This window comes from Podarcis erhardii (genome assembly GCF_964252035.2).
Source record: "Podarcis erhardii genome assembly, chromosome: 4".
Lineage (NCBI taxonomy): Eukaryota > Metazoa > Chordata > Lepidosauria > Squamata > Lacertidae > Podarcis > Podarcis erhardii.
The window spans coordinates 55,836,162-55,843,857 of record NC_138508.1 but is presented as its reverse complement, the minus strand read 5'-3'; positions in this window follow the sequence as shown (position 1 = coordinate 55,843,857).

Below are 7,696 nucleotides of genomic sequence, written 5' to 3'. Positions count from 1 at the left end.
CCTCAGGCACTGACTCAAAGGACAAGCAAGCACCATATCCACTTCCCAGCCCATTTGTTGTTGTTAGTCGTGTCCGACTCTTCGTGACCTCATGGACCAGAGCACGCCAGGCACTCCTGTCTTCCACTGCCTTCCACAGTTTGGTCAAACTCATGCTGGTAGCTTCAAGATACCAGGGCTCTAATTTGGAAGGCTCCATGACTGCATTCATATGACAGCTTATTCCATTTCCCCAATGTTCCCCTGCCTGTTAATTTCTGCATTATATGTGAGTTTTCACATGACATAAAAGCCACTTCTGGAAATATAGTGCAAATTTAGAGCTAATTTCTGCGTTATTTGCTTCCAGAAACTTTCTGTTTGCAAATAACACAGAAATTAACACCCAATATGCTATATTCTGTTACATTTCCAGAAAAGATTTTTACATGACATGAAAGCTCATATATAATGGGAAATTAACTGTTAGGGAAGCACTGGAGAAATGGAATAAACTGCCATGTGAATGCAGCCTGTCATTCTCGTCTACCTCCACAGTCACAAAAAGGCTTGCCGCTGGGCTGTAACATTTTACCTGTTCATTTGTTTAGTTATTTCCATTCATTAATTGCTTCCCATAAAATATCTCAAAGCAACTGCGCAAAAAATGCATAAGCCCTAACAACAATTATACTATTTTATAAAAACAATTCTAACAATTTAAAGCACTAAAAATATTCATATGTAAAAACAATTAAAGAACAAATTCAAATCCAGTATTGATATGGACTGGAATAAAGATCTCCACTTCAAAGGCTTGGTGAAGAAGAAAGGTCTTCAACAGACAACAAAAAAACCAACATAGACAGTACCTTTCTGATAAGTATTTGGAGGGAGTTCCAAATGATGGATGCTATCAGGTTAAAGGCCAGATTCCTGTATGGTATTGAATTAACCTGTTGAGGAGATGGCATCTGCAGGAGAACTTCTTCTGAAGAGCGCAGTGATCAGTTGGGTATTTAAGAGGTGAGACAATATTTTAGGTATTCTGGTCCCATTCAAAGAGGGCTGCCATTCAGTTATGGATGCTTAATGAAGCTTATTAGAGTTGTAACCTTAATATTTTTGGTACCGTATGTTTGGGTTGTGCTGCTACATTCAACTCTCTACAAGCAGTTCCATTTTTAAAACAGAAGAGCCCAAGTCCATCCCAACAATTGCTTCCGTAATGGAGACTGCCCCTCTGAATGAATTGCTTGCACTGTTATCTGGGTAGCAATGAAGTTTGGAAACAGCTCAGGAAAAGATTGTTTCTGACTTGAAGCTCCCACCAAACCACAGATTGTAGGCACATTTGAAGTCTGTGAAGGAGGCCGAAGCCATAGCTGGAACAGACACAGCCTCTCCTTAAGAGATGGGGTGAAACATCAGTGACTAAAAGTTCAACTGTACAGGAAAGGTCAAAGAAAAAGATGAGAGCGAGTTAAGCAAAGCAATAAACCCAGCTAAAAAGGAAAGCTGCTTCCCAAATTACAGTTTGGAAGGCAAAGATACACTCTCAAGAGTTTTATGTGCCTAAAAACCATGGCAACCTCATGCCAGACCTGTGAAAGATCTGTCTATTATGTCTGTAAGACAAGACTCCAGAATTAACTCTACCTTTTCTCACAGGAGTAATTCTTGAGTGCATAGCAAAATCACTTATGCCAATTTTACACATGGGGCACCAACACATACACATTTGCCCATTCGTTTCAATGCTCCTTTCAAAGAGCTTTGAAGGCACCACTGATCTACTGCTCAACGGTGCCAGAAACCTCCTTTTTGGCCCATGTATGATGTCATAGGCTGGGCAGGTGGGTGTGGCTTGTCCAAAATGGCCTAGAAGGTCAAATGGAGGATCCAGGTGGGCCTAATTCGGCCTGCCAGCTGGCGTTTCTCCAGCCCTGCCCTAGAAGATGAGGGAGATAGGACTGTATAGCTATGCAACCGTATTTAGTCTGCTGCAGCAGAAACACTAAAGAGCCTTGTGGCACCTTAAAGACTAACAGACTTTATTATGGCATAAACCTTTCATGGCCTATAGCCTTGAGGCATGCATGAGCCCCAAGATTTGCCTTGTATTCATATCTGTATGGGGGCAGGAGGGCTTTAAATTCTCATCTGCTTCTGAGTTGCTCTTAGCAGTCTCCACTTCCATCTGTGTTCTATGTTCCAAGCCACTTTATGTTTAATGAAGTTCCGTGCTTCCCCATTCACTATAATGAGGAATCTTCAAACTACTATATATACAGTATTCTCCCTTTTGACCAAACTGGATAAACTTTACAGGCACAGGAGTCCCTCCATAGTGGATGAAACCTGCCAGATTGCAGGCAAATAGGTCCTGGGGCTTTTTGCAGGAAAAGAAAAAGGAATTCACTCTCCTACAATCCCTCATGGGGAGGGGGAGGGAAGGGGTTGTCTCTGTTATGTATTCAGTGGTCTGTGTTTGCATGAGCATGAGTCTGGACTAAGGAATCTGAGCCCCTGTGTTCTGATTTGATATGTGATATCCAATCACAGAATATTTCAGGCCCTTAAACTCTGAGTTATGATTCGCAGCTTGGAAGTTTAGACAGCCAGTCACATTGACAGTGGGAGTGGCCCAGGTCTTCAGAAATGTATATAAGCAATTGCTTTGCCCCTGTTGTCCAGTTCTGTTAGTTCAGTAAAGGTTGTTGCTGTTATTACTGTGTCTTGCTTTGAAGGAACCCACCTACACTTCAGTCTCTTTCTTACCTTAGATAGATAATATTTAAGCCCTGGCTGAGTGTTGTGCAGCTCCCATCGACCTTTCTTTCTGATGTTTGTTTGTTACAGGTCTCTTGCAGGCCTTACAACATGAGGCTGTCTAGAATGCTGCCCAATGAGTTCTTAAGAGCTCTGGGCTTTGCTTTAATTTTGTTAAAGCAGAGCAATGTAGTCTTCTGAAAGCTTTTTACGAAGCTTAAATGAAGCCTTTGACTTCATTTCAGTGCTTTAGCAAGAACGACAACGACAAATCCAGAGATCTGATGTGCATCAGCAACATTTTGGACAGCCTCACTTCTTCCAAGGCCCACGGGCCTAAATAAACATAGATATATATGAGAAACAGAGTGGTGAGTTGCCCTGGGGCTTTGTGAAGCTCTGATCCATAGATGTTTATTGCCATCATATTTCAACTCGGAAAGGAGGGAGACTCCCTCCTCACCCAAATTCTCCTCTTTTAGTCCACATAGAGACCCAATGCACACACCTACTAAAGCCACTTCATTTGCTATATTTTGTGTGACCACAATCCATGAATATGATGAAAAGTCCATGGAAGCTTACTACAAGTCCTGTAATTTTCTGCTTCCCCCACCCAATACTTAGCCTCATGCTGCACAGAAAAGCTCTGCAAAGCGCCCACTAAAGAACTGCAAATGAGAAAAACAACAAAAGCAGCTGCTCGCATCCTTCTGAGCGAATTGCATGATTGAAAAATCAATACGAGGATTGTCTTGGAGGTCTTCTTCATGATGTCTTGGAGGGCCACTCAGGTGCTTTTTGCAGGCCATCGCAAATGAATCAAGCAAACAGAAAGCACAAACCTGAAAAGTTGAAAGCAAGCAAATGGGTTTTGAGAGAGATTGTATTCACCAGCAGCCTGTAGCAGGCATATTGCAGCACTGTGTGGGCGGCTGCCTGGCTGGCTGCCTCTTTTGCTTTCCTGCCATCCCTCACACACAAGCTGTACAATTCAAAGTCCCTAATACAAGGTACTCATGCTGAGTGACAGAGATTGTTACAGACTTCAAGGAACCCGTACAGCTTCACTGGGCTGGTAGACAGTTTGTGTGTCTCTGTGCTGATTTGGCCTGCATTTTTATATAACCTCATTGATGAGGCTTCTGCTTTTTTTAATAATGGCTTTGCTCAAAGGAAGTAAAAATAGTACTTCATTTCCAGGAGAGAAAGGAACATTGCAATAAGGAAACATTATTTTTTGCAACACTATAGCTTTCTTATAGTTGGCACTGGAAGACTAAAGTCTTCCCATTATTAGACATTTGCAGCATTACAGCTCCTCCTACTTAGGTTTTCACAGACACAGAAAGAATGGTATTATGACTAATTCAAACGCAATGAACCGAAGAACGTCCCCTATTGGATCAGGCCAAGTTCTATCTAGTCTTCCATTCCATCTCTGATAGTGGCTGGCTCAGTGCTTCTGGACTCTTAGTGAAGTGTGTTTGGTGATGGTGGTCACTTCTTATTGTTTACTCTCAAGTATGTGATCGGGCAAATCTGCCCCATGAATACATTTGCCAAAAGCCCTGTGTTACCCTTTAAAGGAATGGGTGATAGAAAAGTCCAGTTCCTACCCTAACTTCTAACATGAAAAGCTATGAGATTTCAATTCATCCTTATTTTCCCATAGTAAAGCTGTCTTTGGATGTATCTCACATACAGTGAAATCTAATATTGCCCCTATGTGCGATGTTGGGCATAAGAAAGCCCACCTACAGGCTCAGCTCAGTTTACATTTAGCAGACTCTCATGCATGGTAAGGGAGGAAGTAGCAAAGGAGAAAGAAAATGCAGATTCCTCTCTCCAAGGTAGCACTTAACCCTTGTCTCACACAGTGGACTCTTCCCGCTCTCACCTGGGAGCTTTCCCAATCTCTCACCCTGGGAGGTCTTCCCTTCCCTGCCGCTCACTCATGGTCCTTCACCAACCATCCACTACCTTCCTGTGTGTTTGTGTGTTGACCTACACACAGACTGCAGAGCCAGAGGACAGCTCTAGGAGTTCGTTATTCTCAGGAGTGCCAGGGAAGGAGTCTAAAACACCAGAATGATCAGTTCTAATGCTTTATTTAAGAAGAGAAATAGACTTACAGCAGAAGCAGCCTGTTCGTTACCCTTGCCCTTACAGACATGGGATGGATGCTACAGCAAGTAGGCACCACAGCAAGGAGATGACTTGTCCCCACTCAGCTCAAAGTGCATACATTCTTTATAGAGTAAAGCAGTATATGTCACACTGCCTAACTAGATGGGGACACAGGTGGTCGATACCCCAAACATTACTGGGCTTTCTGGGCTCAGAGTCCAGCATCTCAGATCCACAGATTAGGATATCAAAGCAAGGATAAACATAAACTACTTCCACTTAATTGAAGGGCTATCTTGGGTGCCAAGATGGCATATGCACAGTCACCAGAGCAGTTAACCTTGGGTTGCAACACAGTGTGTAATCCTTGGACCCAAAAACAGTCCAAAGTAGGGGACACCAAAATAAAAGGAAAGGAAAGGAAAGGAAAGAAGAAAAATAAAAATAAAAAGGACTTCCAGTTTTCCACCTTTCCACAGTTATATAAAATAAATTACTTAAAATATTCACTCTAGAATGATATCCAACTGATCATTTTTGGCAGGATATATAGCAAGACAAGCCATACCTCATGTGGAGAGAGGCACCCAGAAGACAGCTTCAACACAATGGCGGTGGTGCATCAGAGGAGGAGGCAAGTAGCTCACCACCACCATTGGTGGGCCACTGTAGTTGCTTGACTGAACTGTACTTTTCACCTACAAATTAAAATGGGAAATTTAGCCTGCAATCCTAAGGGTACAACTTGAGAGCTGACTGCATCAAGATGTACAGGACTCACTTCAGAATGTGTGTGAGAGTGTGTGTGTGTGTTTCAGACTGGAATGTAGATCTATCATGTGGGACTAAGCTTGCTCCCATGCAGAATGTACGCCTCTTGTGTGGCTTTCACCATTATAATTATTTTTTTCGGGCACTCCCAGAAAAATGGTGTGGGATTCTTGTGCAAATAGGGTCTTGATCTACAAAAGCCTCTCTTCTGAAGTAGTGGAGAAGGGGGAGGATAGATCCCCTTGAACTGAGGCTTACATTCTGAAGCACAATGAGCACACGAGTTATTTGGACAATGAAGTGTGTGAACTGTTTGATGTGCTTCTTTTTCAGTAAGGCTAAATGAAAGCTTTCCATCACTGGAGCCATCAGTCTCTCCTCCTCTGGAACTCATCTGGAAGCAGAGAAGGCTGCTGATAGCTCTCAGTGATCTTTGACCATGCCACTTTGAGTCTGTGATACCTGCGGAAGGGAGAGGGAGATCATCCTATCCCTCTCAGCTATGGATGGGGAAGAAATTCGGTTCAGTTCACATTTTAAGGCAAATTTGCCCCAATGAATCCTTCCTGAAATGACACAAAATGCAGCCATCCTTCAAAAGGGGCACTTCTCCAAATTTGGAGTGCAGTTCACTAGCCAAGTCGTGTGTACAAAAATTCATATGCTAGGAGAAAGCATACATAAAAACACGTATCTTACTGAAAATAGCATCCCAAAATGCATTATAGTAGGGGAAATTGCTGGCAAAAACATGCATATTATGCACAACTGAATTCAAGCTAAATTCAAGCTAAAATGGTGAATTTTCCTGAGGTGTTTATACGTGTGTGTGTGTGTGTGTAAGTAAATGTGGACAACTGAACTTACTATTGTAAAAATGTGAAACAGGCTGCATAGGCAACCATACATTTAAAGCACATTGCTTCCCCTCCTCATTGTAGGACCCTTTATTAAGGGTGCTGGGAATTGTAGCTCTGTGAGGGGTAAGCTACAGTTCCCAGGATTCTGTGGGGAAAGCAATGTGTTTTACGTGTGCTTTCAATGCCTCAAGTGGATGGAACCATGGAGAGAAACCCAAACTGACAGATTTGCCCACCCCTGCCCTCAAGACATATGCACGTTGTTAAAGGTTAGAGCAGATGAACCTGTTGTTTCTGAATTGATCTGGTGGCAAAAATAGATTAGGAAGAAGGAACTGGATAAAATTGCCATAAATCGTAAGGGGGATTTGAAGGTCTCAACTGAAACTCAGTTAGTGTAGCCGTGGCGGTATCCCTGCTATCGATTATCTCGCAATATACGGACAGTGTTTTTATTTCCAGCTGTTTGAGTTATATTTTAAGCCGATTGTATGGATTTGTCATGGCCTGTGGCAAGCACAATCCATTTATTGATGATGATTACCTGACTTTTGAATTAGCCCTCTCACCAGTCCCTTGGTGGTCTAACTAGGATGTTTAAACCCATTTTCCACTTGCCTGGAACATTTCATAAGGTTGGCTGGGAGCAAGCGCATCATGTGCATTTTTACTGCATTGTGCATAGAAGAGAACTAATCAGCTCTGGCTGCCTCACAGCTGCTTTGGGATGCAGAACCTTTGGAGCTCACAGGCCAGTCTCATTCAGTAATGTTTCCAGGCTGGCTTTCCCTTTGCTTTGCTCAGGACTTATGGAGGGGAAAACATCACAATGAAATTACTATAACAAGCAGCAGGAAGAGAGGACATGTAATGAAGGGGTCAGGAGTGAACACACCCAGCTCCCTAGCTATGCCACCTGCACTGTGTGAGTGGCATGAAACAATGACTCCCCCCCCCCTTTCCACCAGAGCAATTTGCCCATTAAAAAAAATTAAATCTAAATGCAATTCAGATTTTATGTGGGCTATTTGCTTTAATTGAAATGCCCACATGAAGCCTGAATGCCAAATGGCCCACATAAAACCTGAAAGGAACTGCTGCAAGTTTGCAGAAGGCTCCTCATTCAACACATGCCATACTTGTTGAGTTAGATCAGGAGGCAGCAAACTTTTTCAACAGGGGGC